Below are 16656 nucleotides of genomic sequence, written 5' to 3' on the forward strand. Positions count from 1 at the left end.
GTGAAAGAGGGTAGTGAGGAAGGGACAGTAACAAAGCACACCGAAAGAGGGTAGTGAGGAAGGGACAGTAACAAAGCACACCAAAAGAGGGTAGTGAGGAAGAGACAGTAACAAAATACACCGGAAGAGGGGAGTGAGGATGGGGCAGTTTCAAAGCACTGTGAAAGAGGGTACTGAGGAAGGGACATTAACAAAGCACAGTGAAAGAGGGCAGTGAGGAAGGGACAGTAACAAAGCACACCGAAAGAGGGTAGTGAGGAAGGGACAGTAACAAAGCACTGTGAGAGGGTAGTGAGGAAGGGACAGTAACAAAGCACACCGAAAGAGGGTAGTGAGGAAGGGACAGTAACAAATCACTGTGAGAGGGTAGTGAGGAAGGGACAGTAACACAGCACACCGGAAGAGGGGAGTGAGGAAGGGACAGTTGAGGTTCACAGGGAATGCAGAAACAGGGCATCGAGTAAGGGACAGGTGAGGGCCACTGGGCACACTGAAAGAGAGTAGCAGGGAAGGGACAGGTGAGCGTTACAGGTAACACCAAAAGAGTGTAGGCTGGGCAGGGAAAGGTGAGGGTCACAGGGGACACAGAAAAGAAGGTGCTATGAAGTATGGGTGAGGGTCACAAGGAGCACCGTACACAGGTGAGGGTCGCAGGGAATACACAAAGAAAGTCTCTGGGTGGGGGTCACAAGGAGCACATAAAGAGGGGAGCAGGGAAGGGACAGGTGAGTATCACAGGTCACCCCGAAAGATGGTATCTAGGAAGCAACAGGTAAGGGTCACAGGGCACACTGAAAATTGGTAGTGGGGAAGAGACAAGTGAGAGTCACAGGGAACTTCGAAGGAGGGTAAAGGGCAGATGAGGGTCTCACTCAGGGAACACCGAATGAGGGTAAAGGGAAGGGGCAGATGAGGGTCTCAGGGAACACCGAAGGAGGGTAGGGGAAGGGGCAGGTGAGGGTCTCAGGGAACACCGAAGGAGGGTAGGGGGAAGGGGCAGGTGAGGGTCTCAGGGAACACTACAGGAGGGTAGGGGGAAGGGCAGGCGAGGGTCTCAGGGAACACCGAAGGAGGGTAGGGGGAAGGGGCAGCTGAGGGTCTCAGGGAACACCGAAGGAGGGTAAAGGGAAGGGGAAGGTGAGGGTCTCACTCAGGGAACACCAAAAGAGGATAAAGGGAAGGGGCAAGTTAGGGTCACAGGGAACACTGACGGAGGGTAGGGGGTAGGGGCAGGTGAGGGTCTCAGGGAACACTGAAGGAGGGTAAAGGGAAGGGGCAGGTGAGGGTCTCACTCAGGGAACACCAAAGGAGGGTAAAGGGAAGGATCAGATGAGGGTCTCAGGGAACACCAAAGGAGGGTAGGGGGAAGGGGCAGGTGAGGGTCTCAGGGAACACCGAATGAGGGTAAAAGGAAGGGGCAGGTGAGGGTCACAGGGAACACCGAAGGAGGGTAAAGGGAAGGATCAGATGAGGGTCTCAGGGAACACCAAAGGAGGGTAGGGGGAAGGGGCAGGTGAGGGTCTCAGGGAACACCATAGGAGGGTAAAGGGACGGATCAGATGAGGGTCTCAGGGAACACCAAAGGAGGGTAGGGGGAAGGGGCAGGTGAGGGTCTCAGGGAACACCAAAGGAGGGTAGGGGGAAGGGGTAGCTGAGGGTCTCAGGGAACACCATAGGAGGGTAAAGGGACGGATCAGATGAGGGTCTCAGGGAACACCATAGGAGGGTAGGGGGAAGGATCAGATGAGGGTCTCAGGGAACCCCAAAGGAGGGTAGGGGGAAGGGGCAGGTGAGTGTCTCAGGGAACACCGAAGGAGGGTAGGGGGAAGGGGTAGCTGAGGGTCTCAGGGAACACTGAAGGAGGGTAAAGGGAAGGGGCAGGTGAGGGTCACAGGGAACACCGAAGGAGGGTAGGGGGAAGGGGCAGGTGAGGGTCACAGGGAACACCGAAGGAGGGTAGGGGGAAGGGGCAGGTGAGGGTCACAGGGAACACCGAACGATTGTACGTGGGTGTAGTGACTGGCTCGTCACTGTTCTAATGTTTCTCACTCCCCGAGGGCTGGCTTCCACCATCACCCCACACCCATCCATCACACGTGTCACTGGTCAGGTGACCCTGCCAATAAAAGGGGCCGGGCGCACGAGCCCTGGGCCAGTTCTAGGGTACTAAACCACTGTGTCTGTGTGGTCATTGTTACTGCATGGGCAGCAAGGGCCCGACCCTTACGTTGGCGATGAGCAGGTTGGACCCACGTGTGTTGGCGCAGCAGCCTGAAGGTTGGCATGGGGGAAGTGTAGCTGGTGTTGACGGCTCCCCTGCCAACACGCTGCATGAGGTGGGTGGGGAACATGGTGCCTGCCAGTGTGTGACCCTGCAGCAGCGCGCCATAATACAGCGCCAGCACACTGACGAGTGGTGGCCCCTTAAGCAAGGAAGGGAGAACTGGTCTAAGGTCCCGTTGCCGTGACCTCAGTGAGGCTGCTGCAGTCCAAGTGAAGCGCCGGATGACCCATCATACGTAGCGATATTTGCACTAAGCGTGTCGCCAAGGTTAAATGATTACCGCGGGACCGCAACAGCAAGTTTTTTGGCGAGGGAAACACGATGGTCCCAGAAATACTAGTACGTGCCGTCCACAATGGGGGTCCGGGTACTGACAGGAGTCGATGCTCGTATGATAAGGCATGAATTTTGATTGTCCTGATGATGATCCCATAATGCCCTAAAGGGATCGAAACGTCGTCGACACTTGACACTGGAAGATTTGATTTGATTACTACTTAAATCACAACAGTGTTCCTGTGCAAATATATGTCTGCCAAATTTTGGAATGTATGCAGACTGCTTGCTTTTGCCTCATTCATGTTCATTTGTGTCACAATTGTCTCTGATACAGTAGTAGGACACTGGTTGTGTCCCACTTTTTGATATTGTATTTAATTGATTGGTAAAATTCTACTATTGTGTTATTAAACTCTGTCTGGCTGGACAGTTTATATAGACTTCATTTGTTGTTCTATATTCATTCCAAGTTATTAACTAATTGTTGGGGACCAATGTTCCTTGAAACAACCTGTCATTGTCCAGCAGGCCCATCTTTTGTAGTGATGTTGGGTGCATTAAAGTCTATGTAGATACTTAAAATGGATAAGCCGCAGGCGATAATTAGCAGAGAGACGTCTTATCTAATTGCAGCAGTACAACCATTTTCATGGGAGAGGTCAATCTGTAAGTCCGCACCCCATGCGCAGCTGGCACGGTCCGTGTTGAGGGGGAAGCAGCAAGTGTGAGAGCATAAAGTCTAGTGACCAATTTCCATGGAGAGTTAGAAGAATAAGTAAGCTCAAGAGCGGCGCTGGGCGGAGGAGCAAGTGGAAAAGCGGGGTTGTCGCTCCTGCAGGTTGCACTTATCTGGAAATAGAGTAACTTATCGAGCGGCGCAGAGTTGTCTGGTAGAGTGAAGAAGTTATTATCTGGCTAAATGTCCGCCATAGTGCGAATGCCAAGATTGGCAGCGCGGCGGGACATACCCGCAGTCTGCAATGGGGGAAATGACGGGTGATTTGCAAGTGGCATAGATGGTGCGTAGAGTGCCCTGGCTCCAGTATACTTACCTAACCCATCCCAATCCCAACGCAAGCACTTAACTGTGTCAATCTTGCTGCGCACTATTTTGTGTGGGAAAAATAAATCAGTCTGTAGCGGCCATGGGGAGGCTAAGTCCGCCTCGACTGCCACACGAGGCTGGAAAAGCGTAGGGTGGATCCAGTAGTGGGGAATACTGGCCTGGGCGCACAGCGCATAGAGCCTAAAATCGGGAGCCCCCGAACCACCCCTTGCCTGGGGAAGTGTGAGAATGTCATAGGTGATTCTGGGTTGGCGTCCTGCCCACAGCAGTGTGGTAATGTGAGAGCGCAAGGTTTGAAAAAAACGTGACGTGAGAGGGATGGGAATATTCAAGAAAAGATAAAGAAATTTGGGGAGAACCACCATTTTAGCAATGGCGATGCGCCCCACCAGTGATAGGGGGAGTCTCTGCCACGCTCGCAGCTTAGACTCCAGCCAGTCCATAGCCCTACCAAAATTTGACCTCCACAGTTCGCCGACATCCCTACTTAGTCAGATGCCCAGGTACCTGGTGGGGCCAGTTGCCCAGATAAAAGGATAGTCCGGGGAGAAGAGCAGGGTTGTGCCCATGAGTGTAAAGAGGACAGATTTACTCCAGTTGACCTGGACTCCAGAGAGGCCACCAAACCGGACAACCTCCCTGGTCATGGGTGCAAGATTCTCTTGTGGCACGCGGACATACATCGTTATGTTGTCCGCATATAAGGAGATCGCAAGGGCTCGGGCTGAGAAACATATACCCCCGTGTGTGGGGTGTTGATGCAGCAGCGCCACCAGGGGTTCCATGGCAATGGCAAAGAGCATAGGGGAAAGGGCGCAGCCCTGCCTGGTGCCCTAGAGATAGTGATGGGATCTTTGACCTGCTCGTTCATCCTGCTGCGCGCCGTGGGGAGGGTAGATAGCAATTGAATCTTGGGTACAAAATCTGGACTGAATCCTTATCGAGGGAGAAGATGGAGGGCCATTCTCATGTATCAAAGGCCTTTGTAGCATCTAGTAAGGTGGCCACTGCCGGGAGAGTGGGGTTGATCTGATGGAGAACCGAGAAGATGGTGCGCAGGTTGTGTGAGGTGGCACGCCCGGGATAAAACCTGATTGGTCAGGGCGAGTGATCAGCGGTATGAGCGGAAGAAGACGGATGGCCAGGAGTTTAGCGTAAATTTTATTATCAATATTTATCAGTGATAACAGACGATACAAATTGCAGCATTATGGGGACTTGCCCGGTTTCAAGAGAAGGGTAAGTAGAGCTTCGCGGAGAGAAGGGGGAAGTCTTCACTGTTCAAGAGAGTCATTATACATTTCGGCTAAATCTGGAACGGGGAGGGGTGCATATTGCTTGTAAAATGCAGGAGTCAGCCCGTCAGAACCGGGGGCCTTGTCACACGGAAGTCCCGCAATGACTTTGGAGATTTTCTCATGGGTAAAAGGCTCATCCAGGTATTCCCGGTGACTATTACCAAGCCCCAGCAGTTCAATTGAGTCAAAGTAGCGATCCATAATCTCGCAGGAGGCAACCGTGCCCGCAGTGTATAGTTGAGAGTAGAAGTCGGAGATCCTCGTTAGGATGTCAGAAGGCGAAGTAATCCTACCTGCGGCATCATCATGCAGTGCCGTGATGTAAGAAGCGTGAGGTTGACGAAGGAGATTAGCAATAGTTTTGCCAGGGAAGTCGCCCTCGTCATAACGCCGGGCGCAGGCCTCTCTACCAAGAAACGAGACCTCTCTATCAGCCTCCTCATGGAATTTGGTAAACTTGGTCCTGATCAGCCCAAGTGTGGCAGGGCTTGGGTTGCGAGAGTGCTCATGGTCAAGGGCCTTAATGTCATTTTCTAGATGCTCATGGGATCCTATGATGGACTTCAAGTTCAAGTTCAAGTTCAGGAATTTATATAGCGCACTACTCACCCAGAGGGTCTCAAGGCGCTTGGGGAGGGGGTTCATTATTTATCGAATAGCCATGCTTTAAGTTCTTTTCTGAAGGAGATGTGGTTCTGTGTAAGGCGGAGGTGAGTGGGGAGTGAGTTCCAGGTCTTCGCCGCCAAGTAGGAGAAGGATCTTCCTCCCATGGTGGATCTTTGGATGCGCGGAACTGCGGCGAGGGCTTGATTGGAGGATCTTAGTTGACGGGTGGGTGTGTAGAAGGACAGTCGAGTGTTGAGGCATTCGGGTCCTAGTTGTAGAGGGCCTTGTGTGCGTGGGTGAGGAGACGGAACGTTATTCTCTTGTTGACGGGAAGCCAGTGGAGGTCTTTCAGGTGTCCGGTAATGTGATCTTGGAGAGGGATGTCCTAAATGAGTCTCGCTGATGTGTTTTGGATGCGTTGGAGTTTTTTCTGTAATTTGGCTGTGATTCCGGCGTAGAGGGTGTTTCCATAGTCCAGTCGACTCGTGACCAGTGCGTGGGTGACAGTCTTTCTTGTCTCGCAGGGGATCCAACGGAAGATTTTTTTGAGCATTCGAAGTACGTTGAAGCAGGAGGATGAGACGGCGTTGACTTGTCTGGTCATCGAGAGTGAGGAGTCTAGGATGAAGCCAAGGTTACGTGCGTGGTCTGTGGGTATGGGTGCTGTGCCCAGAGCCGAAGGCCACCATGAGTCGTCCCAGGCAGAGGGGGATGATCCTAGGATGAGGACCTCCGTTTTGTCTGAGTTAAGTTTTAGGCGGCTGTTTTTCATCCATTCGGCTACTTCTGTCATGCCTTCGTGAAGATTGGTTTTGGCGGTGTTAGGGTCTTTGGTGAGGGAAAGGATCAGCTGGGTGTCGTCAGCATAGGAGATGATGTTAAGGTTGTGTTGACGCGCGATGGATGCGAGTGGACTCATGTAAACGTTGAAGAGGGTGGGACTGAGTGATGATCCTTGTGGTACTCCGCAGATGACTTCGGTGGCTTCTGATTTGAATGGGGAAGTCGGACTCTCCGAGTTCTCCCGGCGAGGAATGAGATGATCCAGTCCAAGGCTTTTCCTTGTATGCCGATGTTGCTGAGGCGTTGTATGAGGATGCTGTGACAGACTGTGTCGAAGGCGGCGGAGAGGTCGAGTAGGATGAGGTCCACTGTTTCTCCGTTGTCCAGTAGTGTTCGGATGTCGTCTGTCGCTGCAATGAGGGCGGTTTCGGTGCTGTGTTTGGCTCGAAAGCCGGACTGTGAGGGGTCGAGGGAGTTGTTGGATTCAAGGAAGGCGGCGAGCTGGCTATTGACGGCTTTCTCAATGACTTTGGCTGGGAATGGGAGGAGGGATATGGGGCGGTAGTTTTTAAGTTCAGAGGGGTCTGCTGTGGGTTTCTTCAGGAGGGCGCTGAGTTCGGCGTGTTTCCAGCTTTCTGGGAAGGTAGCAGAGTTGAAGGAGCAGTTGATGACATCACAGAGATGGGGTGCGATGATGGAGTCTGCTTTGTTGAAGATGTGGTGGGGACAGGGGTCGATTGGCGAGCCAGAATGGATGGAGTTCATTAGGCGGATTGTGTCTTCAGTGGTAATTGGGTTCCAGGCGCTGAGGTTGTTAGGGGGCGGTTTAGGTTCGGAGGTGGGTGGCGAGGATTGTTCTTTGGAAATGTTCTCGAAGCTGTTATGTATGTAGGCAATTTTGTTGTAGAAGAAGGAGGATAACGAATCGCAGAGGTCTTGGGGGGGAGTAATGTCGTTTGAGGCTGCGGTGGGGTTGGTGAATTCTTTGACGATGTTGAATAGTTCCTTGCTGTTATGGGCGTTGTTGTCGAGTCGATCCTTGAATGCTGATTTCTTGGTGGATCGGATCAATTGGTGGTGTTTACGGGAGGCTGTCTTGAAGGTGGTCATGTTGTCAGTGGTTGGGTTTTTTCTCCATGTTTTCTCGAGAGTATGGCATAGTTTCTTGGATTTCTTAAGGTCGTCGTTGAACCAGGGGGCCTTTTTGCTACCCTGTTTGGTTTGGTGGTTTTTCAAGGGTGCTAATTCTTCAACGCTGTGAGTGATCCATTGTTTGAGTTTGGTGGCAGCTTGGTTTGGGTCCGATGAAGGGCGGGAGGGTTTTGGTTGAGCGATGTGAGGAGTTGGTCGGTGGTGATTTTGTTCCAGTTTCTTTGAGGAATAGGTTGTGGGGGGTTGTGGGTCGAGGTATTTTTGTAGCTGAAGTGAACACAACTATGGTCTGTCCAATGGAGAGCTGTGGTGCGAAGGAGATGTGTTTGCTGGAGGTGAAGATTGGGTCGAGCGTATGTCCGGCTACATGGGTGGGGGTGTCAACAAGTTGTTTGAGTCCGAGATTGGCCAGGTTGTCCAGAAGGGTGGTGGTGTTGCTGTCGTTTTTCTTTTCCAGGTGGAAGTTGAGGTCTCCTAGTAGAATGTAGTTCTCGGAGGCGAGGGCATGTGGGCTGATGAAGTCAGTGATGTCTTCACTGAATTGTTTACGAGTTCCTGGAGGCCTGTAGATGAGGGTGCCTCTAAGTGTGATCCTGGGGTCGGTGTGGATCTGGAAGTGGAAGTGTTCGGCTGTTGCAAGGTTATCGTCGAAGCTGGTCGTGATTCTGATGGTGTTCTTATGGACGATGGCGATGCCTCCTCCTGTTTGTTTGGCGTGGTCTTTTCGGATGATCTTGTAAGTGTCCGGGTTTCTGTAAGGAAGGCGACGTCCGGTGAAGCAGTGTCGAGTAGGTCCCAGAGATCAGTGGCGTGTCTGTGGACCGAGCGGGTGTTCAGCAGGATGCACTTCAGGTGGTTAGAGTCGGAGCTGTGTTTGGGGTTAGTGGATTTGGTGTGGGTCTTGATGCTGGTAAACTTGCAGGAGTGGCAGGCGAAGGGACCGTGGGTACGTCCCGGGGCAGCTTCGTAGCATTGTGGTGTGCGTCCGGAGTTAAGGGCTAGGAGGGTCGAGGCGTCATATGTTAAGCGGGAGGAGTGCGGGTTGCGGGGGCCAGGGGGTCTGGCGCTGGGCGCGGTCCAGGCGCGGACGGGCGTAGACGGGCTTAGCTTTGGCGCACCTTCGGCGCGCAAGGGGCGCGACCGCTGCGCGTGAACGCTGTGCGGAAAGACATCTGTCATATGTAGGTATTGGAGGGGGAGGGGCGAGGCAGGGTCAGCTGGGAGGCGGGCGCGGAGTGGAGCTACGGTCTAGGAAGCACAACAAACAACAAAATGGCTGCAAGTAGGAGAAATCGAAACTGGGCGAGTCTGGGGGATAAACAGAGGCACAATCGGGCATAAAGTACTATTCTGACAACAATGCGCAGACTTAACAATTCAGCACAAAGATGGTAAAACGCACAATGCACAATTTCACTACAACATGGAAAAACGGGCAATGCAGGCAGCGGCAGTAATGCGGGGGAAAGATCGCGCTGATGACTCAGCTGGGAGGGGCTACGATACCGCGGGACAGCTTTCAGGCGCTCTCAGGTCACGGAGTCACCAAGCCTTGGAAGCGTGGGGGAGCGACCTCTTCCGAGCAAGTCAGGAGAGTCACGGCGCGGGGATGGTGAGGCAGATCCACAACTATCTGTGGGAGGCAGGGTCAGCTGGGGGGCGGGCGCGGGGTGGTTGCATTCGTACGCGTACAGGGGCATGATTGGACAGGGTACGGGCCATGTGGTCCATAGAGGTAGTCCAAGAGGCAACATCCCAGAGCTCAAGGCAGGACCAAGAGCCACGCGATCCCAAAATATAGGTTCCCTCATGTTCGCCAGGGTGCGCATGCTCCCAGATATCTAGGAGAAAGTTATCAGCCATAATGGAGTGGATGGTGGAGGTGGACTGGGATGTTGAACACGATCTCTAGAGCGGTCCAGCTCCTGCGAGGGTGCTATATTAAAGTTATCTCCCCATATTAAGGGAAAAGGGCCCGTAGAGGAACTGAGATACCAGATATGCATGAGGAAGTCAGGGTCATCTAAGTTGGGACCATACAGTGTAGTTAATATCAGTGGTTGGTTAAAAAAGTGTGCCTGCAAGGATCACATATTGGCCCTCAGGGTCAATGAGAGAGTGAGTGTTGTGCCAGGGAAGGCCCTTCCTGAAAAGAATGGAGACGCTGCGCAAGTAGTTCGAATAGAAGGACGTGTATGTTTCCCCCCAGTGACGAGATAATAACCTAGATGATGTAGCTGGTAGGAGGTGTGTATCCAGAAGGAAGCAGACGTCTACCTGGTGCTTGACCAAGTGTCCATGCATGAGACGTGCCTTTCGGTTGTCGTTCAGACCTTTGATGTTCCAGGTCCAAAATGTAGTGTCAGCCATGTATCGATGTGGGAAGAGTGAGTCGTGAAGTGCAAACAGTCAATGAGGTAATTGACAAAGTCAGGAGCAATAAAAAGTGGTACAATTCGGAGGACGTGCTGTAATAACATGCCATGATTGCAACAGAACAAAGGACAATACAAGCCTCACACGGGAGGCGTGAGAGTCGAAGGCCCGGGAAAAAAAGCCGGTCCCACCCAACACCCACTCCAACTCCCCAATTAGGTTGAGCATGGGGACCTACCCCACCCAGGGAACCCAAACTTGGAAGATAAGATACAAAATTGGGATTCATCCCAGCAGGGTGCGTGGGCTCAGCCATTACCCCCTTACCTCATAGGCAGGGTGGCCGAGCTAGGCATAGCTCAGTGAGAGGTAACTTGAAAGAGGGGAGTTGCTCCCACAAAAGCATACCAAACCACCAGCGAATGAGTCCGATACACCGGTGATTTAGGGACCATGACCATCCCTGGGTCAGTGCAGCACCACCCACCACCAAAGGGACAGAGAGGCAGCAGGGACCCATGCACAGAGAAGAGAAAAGGGAAATTGTGGTAAACAATACAAATTGAGAAAATACAAACATTGGACATGCAAAGCAGGGTAAACAGACAAAATATCGACTACAAAATATCGAATGGACATAATATTGAGTTCAAAATATAGGCTGGACAGAATATCGAATGGACAGAATATAGACATCAAAAATATCGTTTTGAAAGTAAGTAATGTAATATCGTAATTTAAAATATAGATAGTCAAAATATCGAAGTACATAATATAGGTTATTAAAAATATCGAAAATTTAATAATATTAAATTTTTTATAGTGTATTTTATGTGTTAAAAGTGTTTATTTATGTTATAATGTATTTTAATTAATGAATTTAATGTTATTTAAATTTTGCGTAATTTAATTCTGTAGCGGGTTGTGGGTTTATAGGGGGATAGGGTGGGAAGTAATTTAATTATAATTAATTAATTATGTAAATGTATTTATTGGTGTTTATAATTAACTGTTAAATAATTTTTATTTTGTAATTAATTACATTTTAATTGCCAATTAATTTTATTTAATTGATTATTTGATAATTATGTTAATTTAATTAATGTAATTTTTGTAGCGGGTTGTGGGTTTATAGGGGAATAGGGTGGGAAGTAATTTAATTATAAATAATTAAATATGTAAATTTATTTATTGGTATTTGTTTATAATTAATTGTTAAATCATTTTTATTTTGTAATTAATTACAATTTTTTTGCCAATTAATTTTATTTAATTGATTAATTGATAATTATGTTAATTTTATTAATGTAAATTTTGTAGCGGGTTGTGGGTTTATAGGGGAATAGGGTGGGAAGTAATTTAATTATAATTAGTTAAATATGTAAATTTATTTATTGGTATTTGTTTATAATTAATTGTTAATTAATTTTTATTTTGTAATTAATTACATTTTAATTGCCAATGTTTTTATTTAATTGATTAATTGATAATTATGTTAATTTTATTAATTTTATTTTTGTGGCGGGTTGTGGGTTTATAGGGGAGTAGGGTGGGAAGTAATTTATTAAATATGTAAATTAATTTATTGGTATTTGTTGCACTCTTTGGAGTGGGAATAGTAATTTTTACCCCTACACTATCCAACGCTTTCCCTACTGTTGAACTCTTTGGAGTGGGAATAGTAATTTTTACCCCTACGCTATCCAACGCTTTCCCTACTGTTGCACTCTCTGGAGTGGGAATAGTAATATTTACCCCTACGCTATCCAACGCTTTCCCTACTGTTGCACTCTCTGGAGTGGGAATAGTAATTTTTACCCTTACGCTATCCAACGCTTTCCCTACTGTTGCACTCTCTGGAGTGGGAATAGTAATTTTAACCCCTACGCTATCCAACGCTTTCCCTACTGTTGCACTCATTGGAGTGGGAATAGTAATTTTTACCCCTACGCTATCCAACGCTTTCCCTACTGTTGCACTTTTTGGAGAGGGATTAGTAATTTTTACCCCTACGCTATCCAACCCTTTCCCTACTGTTGCACTCTTTGGAGTGGGAATAGTGATTTTTACCCCTACGCTATCCAACGCTTTCCCTACTGTTGCACTCTCTGGAGTGGGAATAGTAATTTTTACCCCTACGCTATCCACCGCTTTCCCTACTGTTGCACTCTCTGGAGTGGGAATAGTAATTTTTACCCTTACGCTATCCAACGCTTTCCCTACTGTTGCACTCTCTGGAGTGGGAATAGTAATTTTAACCCCTACGCTATCCAACGCTTTTGCTACTGTTGCACTCTCTGGAGTGGGAATAGTAATTTTTACCCCTACGCTATCCAACGCTTTCCCTACTGTTGCACTCTCTGGAGTGGGAATAGTAATTTCTACCCCTACGCCATCCAACGCTTTCCCTACTGTTGCACTCTCTGGAGTGGGAATAGTAATTTTTACCCCTACGCTATCCAACGCTTTCCATACTGTTGCACTCTCTGGAGTGGGAATAGTCATTTTTACCCCTACGCTATCCAACGCTTTCCCTACTGTTGCACTCTCTGGAGAGGGAATAGTAATTTTTACCCCTACGCTATCCAACGCTTTCCCTACTGTTGCACTCTCTGGAGTGGGAATAGTAATTTTTACCCCTACGCTATCCAACGCTTTCACTACTGTTGCACTCTCTGGAGTGGGAATAGTAATTTATACCCCTACGCTATCCAACGCTTTCCCTACTGTTGCACTCTCTGGAGTGGGAATAGTAGTTTTTACCCCTACGCTATCCAACGCCTTATCTACTGTTGCACTCTTTGGAGTGGGAATAGTAATTTTACACTTCCGCTATCCTACGGTAATAATATTGGATATTTTAGTAATTCTATTATGCTACTATATATATATGTTTTAACAAATATGATTGTAAACATGTTTTTTTATAACTTTAATTAATTATTTAATTATTATAAGTTAATTTAGGTATTTTTAAGTATATTTTAGTAAATAATTTTTAATATTAATTTAATTTAACATTGTTTTGACTAAAGTCGATATTTTTACAAACTATCGTTTAGTAAACAATATTTTTTACTCGATATTTTTGTACTTACCTGTTTGTAGATACAAAGTCGATATTCTGTCTGTCGATATTTTGTCGCCAATATTTTAGGTAGTCGATATTATGTCCCTCGATATTATGTCAGTGATCCCCAAAGCAGAATAACAAAGCCAGGCATGGGGGTTTCAGTCATTGTCACTGGCATGATGATCTTCAGAATTGAAGCGGCGGCAGCGGGGAGAGGATTTCTGCAGTTGTTTCACGAAGGTGAGGGTGGCTTTTGGTCCATGAAGATTTTGGGCTTTTCACCAAAGTCAACACGAAACTTGGCGGGGTAAAGCATCGTGATGTGGAGGTGCTGCAGGATACATTTGGTGGGGAGAAAATACCTGCGGGCCGCATGGACGGACTGAGTGAAATCCGGGTAGAAGGATAGTTTACTTCCCTGATGGTTGATCTCGCCCAGGTCCCTGGCCTACGGAGGATGTAATGACGGTCCTGATAGTTAAGCAGGCGGGCAATGATAGGTCGTGCCGGGGCCCTTGGAGGAGGTCGGGTCCAAGTGCTCTGTGCGCGCGTTTGACAATGAAGTGGGTAGACAGGACCGGGACAAAAAGCTCACGAAGCAGGGACTCAAGATACACCTCCATGTTCTCGGTGGCGCTGAACTCCAGCAGGCCAATGACACAAATGATATTCCTTCGGGAGCGTGCCTCTAAGTCCTCATTCTTAGCAGGTATGAGTTCAAGAATTTTGTCCATTTTAAGAAGCTTCTGCGCACTGGACACCCCTGCGTCCTCGGCATCAAAAACCCTGGCCTCCAGCAGGACCAGCCACGCATTGTCGGAGTCCTCTGCTTCACTTGGTCAAGGTGGGATGTGAGGTCATCGATTTTGGTGTCACTGGACTTTAAACCTGATTGAACATCCAGCAGGATGGTTCTGAGGCTATCCTCCTGCTCGCCTGGGGCGTAAGTCTAGGTGGAGTGTTCATTTGCTTCGAGGGGGATGCCCAGCGCCTTAGCCCGCCCCGCACCCCAAGAAGGGGATTTTAGGTTGCCTAGTACCTGTTTCCCCCATGGCGGTTCCCAACGGGGGGCAGCGGAAGCAGGGAGAAACGCAGGATGTCCCGCCGCCACTTCAGGGAGAGGTCGTTTGTACGAAGCCTTGTCCAGCCAGGTGGAACCCCGGGGAAATCAAACAGTTCTGTTCGACAGACTGCAAAGGGCGCACAGGGAAGTCCAGACCAGGCCTCGGGCAAAGTTGCAGGCGTTTAGTAGTGGCCCAGCGATCAGAAACGCACAGCCCCAGGACAGCAGCAGTCACAAACAGCAAGACTGAAGGGCCGCGGGGAGGAAAAGCACGCAGGGTGATCTCACTGCTAGTATGATGCCACGCGAACCATGCGGGACGCCCGGGGCCGGACGAGCGACCCCAGGCACATGCTCCCTCTCCGCCCGCCCAGAGGAGGTAGTGGTGAGCAGGAGGCGGTGGGCTAGTGGTGGCCAGGGAGGAGTAGGGCTGTCGTCAGGAGAGGCGGCCCGCCGAGGCCTGGGCTGCCGCCAACCCCCTTGGCAATTACTTCCAATTTCAGGGGAGGCCGCTGCAGTGTAGGGGTCCACTCGCAAAAAGCCCATTCAGATGCGAGGTGGGTCAGGAGGGGAGCCAGGCATGGGAAGGAAAGGCTGGCCATTATAGGTGCACGTAGTCCAGGTGTAGATATGGATGGCGCCAGGCAGCTGAGACCTCCACGCAGCTGAGACCTCCACGCAGCCTCACCTGAAGGGGATCGCTGAAGGTCCAGGCGTGGTCCCAGCAGTCAGCAGGTCCTCTGGTTCATCCATGTGTTTATAGGTCCAGGCAGTCAGGCTGCTACCACTGGGAGGCATGGCCGCCGACAGGCACAGGCACAGGCCCCATGGCGCCCTCCTCTCAGTCACCGGCTGCAGATCAGCATGCAGCCCGGGCCCTGAGACGTCGATTCAGGCACCACCTCCTCCAGCACAAAGCGGTCCCCGGGGGGAACCAACGCAGCCCTGGGCAGGCAGCAGCAGTGGGCAGTCGACACTTCGGGCATTGCAGAGGATCACAGCAGCAGACAGGACAGGCCGGAGCAGGCCGGACACAACGAGGGAGGTAGGCGGGCCGAAGGCACCACACACCTCACACACCCTGGACGTTCTCCCACACAGTTCCCACTGTGTCACAGTTTAATTACAAGACACGGGAGGCGGAATGGCAGTAGGATGCCTCCCACTGAGGCCGTATAATGAAGGATTATTCAGCCCAGCCGGCAGAGCTTGCTCAGCGCGCAGCCATCTTGCCGCTGGCGAGACCACGCCCCAGGGCCTCAGGGATTACTGGTGAGGGAGGAATCCAGACACGAGAAATGTGTCTGCAGCAGCTCCCCAGCAGGTACCAGGGAGCACGAAGGTCTCATCGGAGTCTGGGTAACCCAAAGACTATCTAACAGATGCCTGTGAACCAGAGTCAGTATGGCAGGAGTACACTGACCTGGAAACAACTATCCTTGAGGTGGAGCGAGTGACTTGAAGATGGGTCTCGTAGCGATTCCTCCATGTGCCTATAGGATGGCATTGGAGAGACAAGGCGCAGTCCACACAGTCCTGCGGAAGTTCGTTGAAGAGGACCTTAGGGGACTCCCATGAGAGAGGAATCCCGGTAAGAGAGGGGAATCCTGGCGAGAAAAGGAAAGCCAGAAGTTGCTCCACCATCGGGCAGCTGGGAGCACTGCAGCACCTGAGTAAAACTGGTCAACAGTCGCAGGGACATCATCCGTCTTTGGAGGCTTGCTATCCAATGAGTCTGGGCGCCTTTGAAAACGTATCGGCAACAGACTTCGCTTTTGCTCTTCATACACCCTAACAGCTAACACTGGAAATAGAGTTCAATGCAATGAGATCAGGTGGGACAGGACCCACAGTGCCCAGGTGAACTGTGACAATCTGTACTGGTGAGCGAGAAATTCAGATGTAATCTACACTGCTATTCCTGCCCAGAGAAGCCTGGTTCAAATAACGGAGGCTTGCGGTGATGCCTGGTGCTCCCAGCTACACCTGTCACCTCGTCCTGTCCTTGAAAACATCCGGAATAGACTCAGTGGACTATTGTTTTGTCCTTTTGTTCTCTCCCACAGATTGGACTTGTTGTTGCATTTTTAGAAAAAGGGTTTGGGAGGGATGTAATGACCAGCTGGTCACAGTTCTAGTGTTTCTCAGTGTATGTATTTACAGGCACTCCCTGAGGTCTAGCTTCCAACACCACCACACACCCATCCATCACAGGTGTTACCTGTCCGGTGTCCCTGCCAATAAAAGGGGCTGAGCGCACGTGCCCTGGGCCAGTTCTAGATTCTAAACCACTGTGTCTGTTTGGTCGTTGTTACTGCATGGGGCGTAGGGTCCTAACCCTTGCAGTAGGAAGGGACAGCTGAGGGTAACCAGGCACACTGAAAGTGGGTAGTGGAAAAGGGATAAGGTGAAAAGATGGAAGGTAATGAAAAGGGTCGAGAGGCAGAGGTTGAGGGAAGGAAAGTGCAGGAAGGAGAACATAGAACATCATAGGACGGAAAAGGGGATGATGTAAAAAGAGAAATGCCAAGATGAATGCCAAGAAGTCAAAGAAAAAATTAGAGCTAAAAAAGGTGGTGGTGAGGTAGAGAGTCTATGATGGTAAAAGAGTCTGCGAATAAGGGATGGACAGAGAGCAAATGAAGAGACAGATGAGAAGGACCTAAGGAGAAGAAG

General features: G+C 50.0%; 1 protein-coding gene across 1 annotated transcript in view; it reads left to right on the plus strand.

The window, feature by feature from the left end:
* Positions 1-16656, plus strand: part of LOC147701487 (testicular acid phosphatase homolog) — a 196600-nt gene that overhangs the window by 94866 nt on the left and 85078 nt on the right. The window lies entirely within an intron of this gene.

Source organism: Lissotriton vulgaris, chromosome 7 (genome assembly GCF_964263255.1).
Source record: "Lissotriton vulgaris chromosome 7, aLisVul1.2, whole genome shotgun sequence".
Classification (NCBI taxonomy): domain Eukaryota; kingdom Metazoa; phylum Chordata; class Amphibia; order Caudata; family Salamandridae; genus Lissotriton; species Lissotriton vulgaris.